At 40.1% G+C, this 12,473-nt stretch overlaps 1 protein-coding gene and 1 long non-coding RNA gene across 3 annotated transcripts in view; one reads left to right on the top strand and one right to left on the bottom strand.

The window, feature by feature from the left end:
• Positions 1–658: 658 nt before the first annotated feature.
• The window catches only part of LOC122209857, a 42,467-nt gene continuing 30,652 nt past the window's right edge, over positions 659–12,473 (bottom strand). The window contains exon 5 of the long non-coding RNA XR_006197778.1: positions 659–1,079. This is a non-coding gene — a long non-coding RNA (uncharacterized LOC122209857). The remainder of the gene's footprint in view (positions 1,080–12,473) is intronic.
• ACSM3 (acyl-CoA synthetase medium chain family member 3) overlaps positions 9,761–12,473 on the top strand; it is a 46,898-nt gene continuing 44,185 nt past the window's right edge. For both annotated transcript variants that reach the window (XM_042922100.1, XM_042922098.1), the window contains exon 1: positions 9,761–9,797. The gene's annotated coding sequence lies outside the window, so the exon portion shown is untranslated. The remainder of the gene's footprint in view (positions 9,798–12,473) is intronic.

Below are 12,473 nucleotides of genomic sequence, written 5' to 3'. Positions count from 1 at the left end.
TGAGCCACTGAGGCGCCCTTGATGGGCACCTCTTACTGCTCACTATCCAAAAGCCAGGGCTTCCTGGGGAATTGGCCTGGATGGAGCGGGTTTGTAAATTTACATGCTGGCCTCCAGCCGGATGTAGACCATGCTTGTAAAGAACTGTTTTGTTTACCATTCATAGTCATTGATTCATTCTGGTAATATTTATTAAGTACCCATGCACTAGTTATTGACCTAAGTACTAAGGTTGAGACCATTAGCAAAGACAGACACACTTCATACTCACGTTGCCCTTATAGGCCAGTGTTTCTTAGAAGGCAATGTTTCTTCCAAACCACCCTACTTATTTTTTGCTCCTTTTGAAATGTGCATATGCAATGGACTTGACTTTAGCACTCCTGTTGGAGAACCCCAGAGGTACAAATAAAGAACGCAAAGTATAAGAAACTCATTGAAGTCAGAGAGTTGATTATCAGAATAAGAAATATAAAATACAGGGAAACTTGGCCAAACTTCTTTTTTTAAATTACTTTTTTAATGTTTATTTTTGAGAGAGATAGACAGAGTGCAATCGGGGGAGGGGCAGAGAGAGAGAGGGAGAGGGAGACACAGAATCTGAAGCAGGCTGCAGACTCTGAGCTGTCAGCACAGAGCTCCACGTGAGGCTCAAACTTGCGAACCATGAGATCATGACCTGAGCTGAAGTCCAGCGCTTAACCGACTGAGCCACCCAGGTGCTCCTGCCAAACTTCTTAACATTGAATTGTCACTATTCATACCCAAGATTCATATTCATACCCAAGATATTGTCCATATCAATTTCTTAACACAACTTTTGTTTGACGCTGATGTCATAACAAGTGATAGTAACATTTTGGTGAATTATTGTTCCGATTGTAGTTGGTCTGGACAGGAAATCACATCCTCACTTCTGAACAAAATCATGAAGAGCCAAAAGAAGGTTTGTCCTTTGTTGCCCTAGGAAGAATTAGCGAATCCAGTGACCCAGAAATGTAGATTGTTATAGAAAGTCAGGAATAAAGAACTTATTTATTGTAAGGCCTTCATCTCTCAGATTCACATTCTTGTGACACCTATGAAAAAGTAATTCTGATATGAAATAATAGTCTAGAATAGTCCATATACATATAAAAGAATTTTCACTACTAGGAAAATTATTCATCTTCTTTTCTCCAATTAAATATACCTTGCTATTTTCTTTTCTTCATATCTGTCCCCTAAAATGTTTATGAACCCACTCATTAAACTGGATAGATAAGCAATCCCTTCAGAGTTAACATCATAATATTCCCCATGCCCTAAAGTCAGGAGTCCATCTCCTTATACTTCATGCAATTAAAAGTCAACTTGAGGTGGCTCCAACTCAAGTCAACTTGAGGTTAAGCATCCAACTTTGGCTCAAGTCATGATCTGTTAGTGGGTTTGAGCCTGGTGTCAGGGTCTGCACTGACAGAGCAGAGCCTGATTGGGATTCTCTCTCTCTCTCCCTCTCTCTCTGTTCCCCCCCCCCACCTCAAAATAAATAAACATTAAAAAAAAATCAACTTGAACTTCATAAATCCCTTATGTTGGTATTCCACCTATGACAGTATATTGCTTTGGTAAGCAATGCAGGAGTACTGTGCTTTTTATTGACCTAGATATTTCAATCTCACATTCCGAGATTTACTTGTAATGTATGAAACAACAAAATACTAAGAAGAGGAAAAGTAATTATCCTGATGTTGAACTTCATGGTTAACTGGGTTTTTTCTTAGTATATGTAAATATATATGTATATGTATGTATAGTTGTATGTATACATATATGTATATAAAGATGTGTGTGTGTGTGTGTGTGTATAACCTTATCTTCCCTTAGGTTCTTTTGCTTAAATTACTAATATTAATACTAGAGTTCCTGATTAGTACTAGGTGTTAACTGTCCCATTCCACACTGTAGAGTAGGACAAATGGAAAAAATTCATTTCCCTTTTAGGGTGCTCCCTCTGGCCAAATATGGAGGCAATTTCATAAGAAATGGAATCCTTGAGGAAGTGATTTCCAATATGTCTTCTTTAATACTATTATCCTAGGGATGAAGGCAGAGAAATAAGCAGATTCTATCACCAGTGGGAAAACTGGGCTGGAATACATATCATGATCACCTATAACTACTTCCTTGTTAGTTTTTGTCTACCTTATGGTTAACATTTGTTGTTTTTGTTTGCTCAATAAATGAACCCCCTTTTGGGGAGGAGGTGTAATCCATCATTGGATGAGTCTGAGTGGAAGGCAGGGCCCACCTTGCATCATGGAAGCTTGACATGTCAGGTATCCCTTTTTCCCACTCTGTAATGTGAGCACATCACCTCAGCTTCATCAATTGGATGCATCTGTGAGGGACTGAGAATTGGAAGCAAATGTGTAAAGAGGAGTGCCCATTTAGAGTTCATCTAACCAATGGCAGTGGCATTCCAAATCCAGTATCATCAGCTTTGCAGCCACTCCAGAAGTAGTGGCAGTACTAGACTTTTCAGAACATTGATGCTAGTTCTAGCCTCCTCACTCCCCCAGTCATCCTTGGTTCTTCTGACCCTGGATCTACCACTATTTCCAAAAATTTTGTCATCATCTTATTTTTTGCTTTCACCTATATAATCAGCATAGCCTTTACTTTTGACAATGGAGATTGCATAGCATAGATTTCTGGAGGTCCTCAGTTGATTGTGAAGAACAGTGGCATTGCTGTGGTGTTCAGAAGCATAAAGAGAGCTGACTCAAACTTGTTTTTACTTTTGTTTTCATCCTTGGTGCCTGCCATAATGCCGGATCCATATTAGGTGCTCAAAAAATATTATTGAACATTTGAACTCAGCCCCAAGAAATGGTCAGTAAAGGAAAAAGGTTAAGACCAATGCTATTAAGAAGGGAAGTATACCAAGTCCAGATCCCATTAAGCCCCACCAGAGGAGCAAGAAAAGACGCTAGGAATTAAGAGAGAGATTTCCCTGGTAGTGCTGGAAACACATTTGTATGAAATTTCAATTTGTGTGAACTTTCACCTCCTTAGGTTACCAGTCATGGTCAGAGGTCTGGTGTCTATCATTGGGCACCAAGGGCTCTGTGATGTGGCTTGTAAACCCCTCTTCTGGCTCCTGTATACCAAGTGGTTTTTTTGTTTTGTTTTGTTTTAAGAAAAGGAATGTCGGCATTATAGAAAAATCACTTAATACCCTGTGCAGCGGATAATGTGGGTTTGGAATAAGTACTATGAGGAATTTGCCTTTTATTCTAATTAACCTAATTCTAATTCGCTTCACATATTCATGAGGTCTTCAGCCCAGAAAGGGAAGAATGATGTAAGACATTCTAAATTCTCTTTCTCTTCCTTTCAAAGTTACTGCCATTTAGCTTCTACTTGTATGTTCAGTACAGAATCCATCCTTGCCCCGAACACAGGTAGGAAACACTCTTAGATTTTGTTCCTGTTCTGACCACACTATCCATCCAGGATTTCCTGCCTTATTCTCTTGTTACCCAGCATTTTCAGATAATAGATGTCTTAACACTGAACCCTGGTCACCTGCTGATTTGATTTCTCTACACCTGCCACCTTCAGAGTTGATAATATGTATATGATCATGGGCCCAAATTCTAAAGTAAAACTGTGTTTAAATCCCAGTTCTGCCATGTTCTGGCTGTGGAACTTCAAGCAAGTGAGAAGCTGAATTTCCTCATTATATTAAAAAAACAAAACAACAACAACGTTTAAATGGGGATAATAATAATACCTATTTTCCGGGTTACTAGGAAAACTCATTAAGATAGGCATGACAAGTGCTTAGTTCATAGTCACTGTTCAGTCAATGTGGACTTGTTCATAGTCACTGTTGAGTCAGTGTGGACTTAAAAACAGCTGGTTTGGGGCTCAGTTGTGACTCAGTGATGTCTAGTATTTTTATTTATTTATTTTTTAATTTTAGAGATTGAGAGAGTATGAGCCGGAGAGAGGAGTGGGGGGCGGGCGGAGAGAGAGAATCTCAAGCAGGCTTCATGCTCAGCATGGAGCCCGACACAGCCCAACACAGGGCTCAATCCCATGACCCTGGGATCATGACCTGAGCCAACACTCAACCAACTGAGCCACCCAGGTGTCCCTAGTATTTTTTATATTAGTATCCATTCCCCAACCCAGTCCCCTAAATGCATTATTTGTCCCCTAATGTCTTATCTCCATGTGTCACTTATTGAAAGCTAAATTTAATCCTTTGAGGAAGGAGGCCAGAAGGGAAAGAAACTTTAAATATAGTTAACTTAATATCGCGTATTATAAAATAAGATAAAATACGTAACACCTTACCTCTGCCAACTGGCTCCTGCCTCACATTTGATTGAATGACACCCCAGGTCTTTCATTGGCTCTGTGCCCACAGCACTTGTGCCACACTTGCACTTTTATCACACCTACAAGCTGCATAAGAAACGTGCCCAACAGCCTGAGTTCCACAATGGAACCTGACTCTGAAGCCATGTGAACTTGGTCTATCCCTGGAGAAGCCACATTTGGTCTAGCCGTTTGTTCCTACCTGCATCCTCACTTAGCCCTGCTGGGTGTCCTGAACTCCTGATCCCAGCCCCTCCCCGCCCCCGCCGCCAGTGTGCTTCATCCCACCACTGCTAGAGTCTAATTTTGACAGGTAAGGCAAATTTGGCATTTTATGGATGTTGGTTCTTGAGAGAAAAAGTGAATAAATCTTCCCTCCAATTTTCTTCTCCAATTTTACACTCTATACATGCATGAGTCTTCTTAAAACTTTTCATGAGGTTTCACAGGTACTATCTTCCTGCTTCTCTGAGATTTGGTTGAATAATCTATGTTTAAATTTCATTGTTTTACTATATAGCTCTACTTTTTTAAGTACTTGTAGGTCCTCCTCCTGCTTCTTACTTCCACTTTTGTCAGTGCTCCTAAGAATGAATCCCTAATGGTGGAGTCTCAGACAGTTCAACAAGTTAGAAATACATCCATTTGGAACTGAAATCATCTGTGAACTGCACACTCCACCAAGGCATAACAATAGTATTGGATAAAGTACTAATGCAAGAAGTATAAATTTCAGAGTAGGTACGGCACATGCTTAATAGTCCAGGATGACAGAGGCTTAGAGGATCTTTCAGCACAGATGAGGCCTAAATAAGAATCTACATGAGTAGTCAGGTTGAATCATTTATATTTAAGTTAAAAATTGGAGGGAAGTTGGGGCCCCTGGGTGGCTCAGTCGGTTAAGCGTCCGACTTCGGCTCAGGTCATGATCTCACGGTCCGTGAGTTCGAGCCCCGCGTCGGGCTCTGTGCTGACAGCTCAGAGCCTGGAGCCTGTTTCAGATTCTGTGTCTCCCTCTCTCTGACCCTCCCCCGTTCATGCTCTGTCTCTCTCTGTCTCAAAAATAAATAAACGTTAAAAAAAATTTTTTTTTAAATTGGAGGGAAGTCAATGAGAATATGGCATTCAATGTGTAGATGAACAAATAGACAAACTGATTAAGAACATACATTGAGAGTCGCAGTCTTGTGTTTAAATACTGATTCCACCCCTTTGCTACCTCTATGACCTTGGGCAAATAAACTGCTCTAACCTCATGCTCCTCGTCTATAAAATGGGAATAGCTATAATATACACCTTATAGGAAGTTATGAGTATTGAATAAAAATAATTCATGGTAATCACATAAAAATATTCAATAAATGTTAGCTACTGCTGTTTTGTCATGGCTGTTGCTAATTGGAAGGTTTGGTAAGATTAATTTTTAAGCAAACAAGAGTTGAGGTGAAGACCCAGGCTTTTTCTGTTGCTCAGTTTGCTCTGAGGTGTCTCCAGTCACTCCTTACTGATTTCCAGTACTCAAGATAAGCCTTATTTTATCTAAATGGGTTAATATGGAAAGATCTACAAGATACATTGGAAAATGAAGGGAAAAAAAGTGAGGTATGGGTAGTATGAACTGATTCATGTTTTAAAAGGGAATAATTAAGTGCATAAATATGTGTGTATATATACATATGTGACATGTATGCATACATATATGTGTACATACATATGTATATATACATATGTGACACATATTTATACATACATATGTGACTGTATACACATAACCTATACATTTCACATATGTATGTTTTCATCCTACATGTATATAAAAATGGTGCTTAGTAAGAGTTCAGGTGTCTCTTCACATTTCTCAACTAAAGCCCAAAGCTAAGGATTAAGAGGCATTATGTCCCTGCCCTTTCCATTCTAAAGAGAACTGTCAAAAAAGACTAAGAGGGGAGCCTGGGTGGCTCAGTTGGTTAAGAATCTGACTCTTGATTTCAGCTCAGGTCATGATCTCAGTTTGTGAGTTCGAGCCCCATGTTGGGCTCTGCACTGACAATGCGGAGCCTGCTTGACATTGTCTCTCTCTGTCTCTCTCTGTCTCTCTCTCTCTGTCTCTCTCTCTCTCTCTCTCCCTCTCTCTCAAAATAAATAAACTAAAAAAAAAAAAAAAAAGACTAAGTTTTGTAACTCTCTCCAGGTTTGTGAAAAGGTGGCTCAACTGGTCCTGCTACACTGAGAGCACTCTGCTTTTGGGCCTAAATCAGAAACTTGGGGATGGGAAAGAAGATAGTACTTTCACACCCTTTGCTGAGAGGGACACTAAGGGAATCCATTATAAAGGTTAGTGGTTCCTGGAAGGAGACTGGCATCGCATTACTGGGATGATGTCCCCTTCTGCCTGACCAAGTATGGAAATAAGCCAGAAAGAGAAGTAGAGACACATGGCAGAGCACAGAGAGTGAGGTGGGTGGAAAGACAACACAGCAGAGGCCTGCAGCCTGAGACAAGGTGTTCTAAAAATGTGTGAGTATCTTCTGTGCCAAGTGGACTCCCAGGAGATACCTAGGCTTGAACAGCCAGGCCCAACAGAGGATTAAAGTCTTAGCCAGCATGGTAAACCCTCTTCTCTTAGTCTTTTTTTCCTTAACTCTGACAGTAGAGTGTCTAGAGGTTAGATAAGAGGGGGAAGGTATATGAGATGCAGACAAGCTACATGTCTGTATTCTAGATACTAGAGTGGGAGGAGTGCAGAAGGGTGGCCAGTCCTGTCCACTGCTGGTCCCAAGAAGCACAGAGCAAGTCTGTGCTAGGGAGAGGGGAACAGGTGCAATGTACATTGAGTCTGTGATTAATATGTGTTTTTATTTTTGAGGGGGGTGGGGCAGAGAGGGAAAGAGAGAGAATGTGAGTGGTGGCAGAGAGAATCCCAAGCAGGTTCCACACTGTCAGCACAGAGCCTGATGTGGAGCTCAATCTCACACACATTGAGATCATGACCTGAGCCAAAATCAAGAGTCAGACATTTAACCGACTGAGCCACCCAGGCACCTCTGTGATTAACATTTTTAAGTGGACAAACTTATAACTAAAAGTGATTGTGAATTGTGGGATCATCCCAGCAAGTCACTAAGGGATAGAAAAGGGATATTGGATACAGCAGGTGTGGGGGGACAGAAATTGGGAGAAAAACTAAAGTTGATTTAAGACTTATTTGAAAAACTAGTTGCATATATATTCCACCCACTTCCCTATACACACATACACCCTTGTTTTGCAACACATTTAGTAACTACTTTATATCATTCTGTATCTTTCATTTTTATCCATATGCAGACATTATTTTTATATTATTTTTATATTAATATATATTTTATATTATTTTATATTAATAAATATATTTTATATTAATATATATTTTATATTATTTTTCTATTAAGCTATCACTTTCCAGCTCCCTGGAAGTGAGGGTGGAGCCACTGAAATGTAGGCAGAAGTGGTGCATGTTTCTAGGCCTAAATTCATATGAGATCCTCTACAAATGTCTCTCTCTGCTCTTTGCTCTGGCTCTTGCTCTTCTGCTTTTCCACTGGCTGATTGCAGAGGATCCAGCACACAGCTCTTAGAGGAGGGCTGAGGGAGAATGGAGCCCATGAATATAAGTCACTGTGTCACTGTGAATATAAGTCACACTGAGTCACTGTGTGGAGTGGAGCTAACCAGGAAAGCCCAGCAACACAGAACTTTCACATTAGACTTCAGCCTCTGAGCTTTACCTTGGTTTGTTTCTACTGCATAACATAGCACCCTTTGAACAATACACTGGCAATCTAGAGTTTGTTCAGAACGTCTTTATTCTTCTTGTTAGAGTCTTACTGTCCACAGAGATTATGAACACTGTCCTTCAGATAAATTAATAAAACAGCTCATAACAAGGTGAAGAGAACATAGGTTTTGAAGTAAGACCTGATTGGAAAGCCCAGCTTTGTTATTTTCTTTTAGACTCAGAGGGAAATCCTGGACCAGTGGCCAGCTTTCTGTTTTCTTGCCAGGACACATGAAATGCCTCTTGCTCCCTCCTTACAAAATGTACATAGAATTAAAATTCTTGTCTGTAAGTAGTTAACAAAATAGTTGACACAGTTATATAAACCTCTGTCCTCTTTCCTGTAGAACAGGTTTTGAAAGTGTTTTTATTTTTGAAGGGGATTATATTTCAGTTGGGTACTAGAGAAGAAAACCTGATTCCTTTCCAGAGAAAATGGGAATCTTCATGAAATAATGGATATGGGAAATGATTGTCAAAAGCTGCATTAGGTGAGGGGCACATGGGTACTCATTTGGTTAAGCATCCAACTCTTTTTTTTAAATTTTTATTTATTTATTTTGAGAGAGAGAGAGTGCATGTGTGCAGGGGAGTGGCAGATAGAAAAGCAGAGAGAGAGAATCCAAGCAGGCTCTGTCAGTGCAGAGCCGGATGCAGGGCTTGATCTCAAGAACAGTGAGATCATGACCTGAGCTGAAATTAAGAGGCAGACACTTAACCATCTCAGCCACCTGGGTGCCCTGTGCCCTCTTGAAATCTCAGCTCAGGTCCTGATCTCAGGGTTGTGAGTTCAAGCCCTGTACTGGGCTCCATGCTGGGCGTGGAGCCTACTTAAAAACAAAAACCAAAAACTATATGAGGTGAAAAGCTGATGGAACCTTGGATGGGTCAGGCTGATACCTTAACATCAAAAAAGGCAAGCCAACTAGACATTATGTTTCCCAAGATGTCATGCAATAGTAATTACACAATACTCTTCATGTAATCCTTTTGCTAAATATTGATCTGGCCTCTAGATATATTAGTTTACAGAAATAAAGGGACAGAAAAATAGGTTAAATTCAGCCACAGGGTTGAATACTCAAAATGAATTAAATGATAGGATGTTTAGGTTTATTTCGAAGTAATGCAAGGAGAGGGAGTGGTGGGCAGGGATATAAATGAAACAAGACTGGCCATGTGTTGACAATCGTTGGAGCAGAGTGACAGATACACAGGAGTTTATTATACTATTCTAGCTATTGGTATATATGGTTGAAATTTTCCACAATGAGGGACAAAGAGAAAGAGAATAAGGAAGTAAAAACTACAAGTTGTATATAAATTTTGCTATAAAAAGAAATGAAGAGGTGGAAGAGGAAAAATATCCCAAGATACTTAAAAATTTTTTAATGTTTATTTATTTATTTATTTATTTTGAAGGAGAGAGAGACAGAGCGTCACCAGGGGAGGAGCAGAGAGAGAGGGAGACACAGAACCCAAAGTAGGCTCTAGGATCCAAGCTATCAGCACAGAGCCTGACGCAGGGCTTGAACCCATGAGCCAGGAGATCATGACTTGAGCCAAAGTCGGACGCTCAACCAAGTGAGCCACCCAGGCATCCCCTAAGGTATTTTTTTTTCTGTATTGTAAGTCTTTTTTCTTTCTTTATTATTTTTTTATATATGAAATTTATTGACAAATTGGTTTCCATACAACACCCAGTGCTCATCCCAAAAGATGCCCTCTTCAATGCCCACCCCCTACCCTTCCCTCCCTCCCACCCCCCCATCAACCCTCAGTTTGTTCTCAGTTTTTAAGAGTCTCTTATGGCTTGGCTGTCTCCCACTCTAACCTCATTTTTTTTCCCTTCCCCTCCCCCATGGGTTTCTGTTAAGTTACTCAGGATCCACATAAAAGTGAAAACATATGGTATCTGTCTTTCTCTGCCTTACTTATTTCACTTAGCATCACATTCTCCAGTTCCATCCACGTTGCTATAAAGGACCATATTTCATTCTTTCTCATTGCCATGTAGTACTCCATTGTGTATATAAACCACAATTTCTTTATCCATTCATCAGTTGATGGACATTTAGGCTTTTTCCACAATTTGGCTATTGTTGAGAGTGCTGCTATAAACATTGGGGTACAAGTGCCCCTACGCATCAGCACTCCTGTATCCCTTTGCACTTCCTAGCAGTGCTACTGCTGGGTCATAGGGTAGGTCTATTTTTAATTTTTTGAGGAACCTCCACACTGTTTTCCAGAGCGGCTGCACCAGTTTGCATTCCCACCAACAGTGCAAGAGGGTTCCCGTTTCTCCACATCTCTCCAGCATCTATAGTCTCCTGATTTGTTCATTTTGGCCACTCTGACTGGCGTAAGGTGATATCTGAGTGTGATTTTGATTTGTATTTCCCTGATGAGGAGCGACGTTGAGCATCTTTTCATGTGCCTGTTGGCCATCTGGATGTCTTCTTTAGAGAAGTGTCTATTCATGTTTTCTGTCCATTTCTTCACTGGATTATTTGTTTTTTCGGGTGTGGAGTTTGGTGATTTCTTTATAGATTTTGGATACTAGCCCTTTGTTGGATATGTCATTTGCAAATATCTTTTCCCATTCCGTTGGTTGCCTTTTAGTTTTGTTGATTGTTTCCTTTGCAGTGCAGAAGCTTTTTATCTTCATGAGGTCCCAACAGTTGATTTTTGCTTTTAATTCCCTTGCCTTTGGGGATGTGTCAAGTAAAAAATTGCTGCGGCTGAGGTTAGAGAGGTCTTTTCCTGCTTTCTCCTCTAGGGTTTTGATGTTTTCCTGTCTCACATTCAGGTCCTTTATCCATTTTGAGTTTGTTTTTGTGAATGGTGTAAGACAGGGGTCTAGTTTCATTCTTCTACATGTTGCTGTCCAGTTCTCCCAGCACCATTTGTTAAAGAGACTGTCTTTCTTCCATTGGATATTCTTTCCTGCTTTGTCAAAGATGAGTTGGCCATACTTTTGTGGGTCTAGTTCTGGGGTTTCTATTCTATTCCATTGGTCTATGTGTCTGTTTTTGTGCCAATACCATGCTGTCTTGATGATTACAGCTTTGTAGTAGAGGCAAAAGTCTGGGATTGTGATACCTCCTGCTTTGGTCTTCTTCTTCAAAATTACTTTGGCTATTCGGGGCCTTTTGTGGTTCCATATGAATTTTAGGATTGCTTGTTCTAGCTTCGAGAAGAATGCTGGTGCAATTTTGATTGGGATTGCATTGAATGTGTAGATAGCTTTGGGTAGTATTGACATTTTAACAATATTTATTCTTCCAACCCATGAGCATGGAATGTTTTTCCATTTCTTTATATCTTCTTCAATTTCCTTCCTAAGCTTTCTATAGTTTTCAGCATACAGATCTTTTACATCTTTGGTTAGATTTATTCCTAGGTATTGTATGCTTCTTGGTGCAATTGTGAATGGGATCAATTTCTTTATTTGTCTTTCTGTTGCTTCATTATTAGTGTATGAGAATGCAACTGATTTCTGTACATTGATTTTGTATCCTGCAACTTTGTTGAATTCATGTATCAGTTCTAGCAGACTTTTCGTGGAGTCTTTCGGGTTCTCCATGTATATTATCATGTCATCTGCAAAAAGTGAAAGCTTGACTTCATCTTTGCCAATTTTGATGCCTTTGATTTCCTTTTGTTGTCTGATTGCCGATGCTAGCACTTCCAACACTATGTTAAACAACAGCCATGAGAGTGGACATCCCTGTTGTGTTCCTGATCTCAGGGGGAAAGCTCTCAGTTTTTCCCCACTGAAGATGATATTAGCTGTGGGCTTTTCTTTTTTTTTTTTTTTTAATTTTTTTTAATGTTTATTTATTTTTGAGACAGAGAGAGACAGAGCATGAACAGGGGAGGAGCAGAGAGAGAGGGAGACACAGAATCTGAAAGAGGCTCCAGGCTCTGAGCTGTCAGCACAGAGCCCAACGCGGGACTCGAACTCACGGACTGTGAGATCATGACCTGAGCCGAAGTCGGACGCTTAACCGACTGAGCCACCCAGGCGCCCCAGCTGTGGGCTTTTCATAAATGGCTTTTATGATGTTTAAGTATGTTCCTTCTATCCCAACTTTCTCGAGGGTTTTTATTAAGAAAGAATGCGAATTTTGTCAAATGCTTTTTCTGCATCGATTGACAGGATCATATGGTTCTTATCTTTTCTTTTATTAATGTGTTGCATCACGTTGATTGATTTGAAAATGTTGAACCAGCCCTGCATCCCAGAAATGAATCCCACTTGATCATGGTGAATAATTCTTTT

The sequence above is a fragment of the Panthera leo genome, chromosome E3 (assembly GCF_018350215.1).
Source record: "Panthera leo isolate Ple1 chromosome E3, P.leo_Ple1_pat1.1, whole genome shotgun sequence".
Taxonomy (NCBI): Eukaryota; Metazoa; Chordata; class Mammalia; order Carnivora; family Felidae; genus Panthera; species Panthera leo.
The sequence above is the reverse complement of the archived record's forward strand: the minus strand, read 5'-3'. Positions and strand labels throughout refer to the sequence as shown.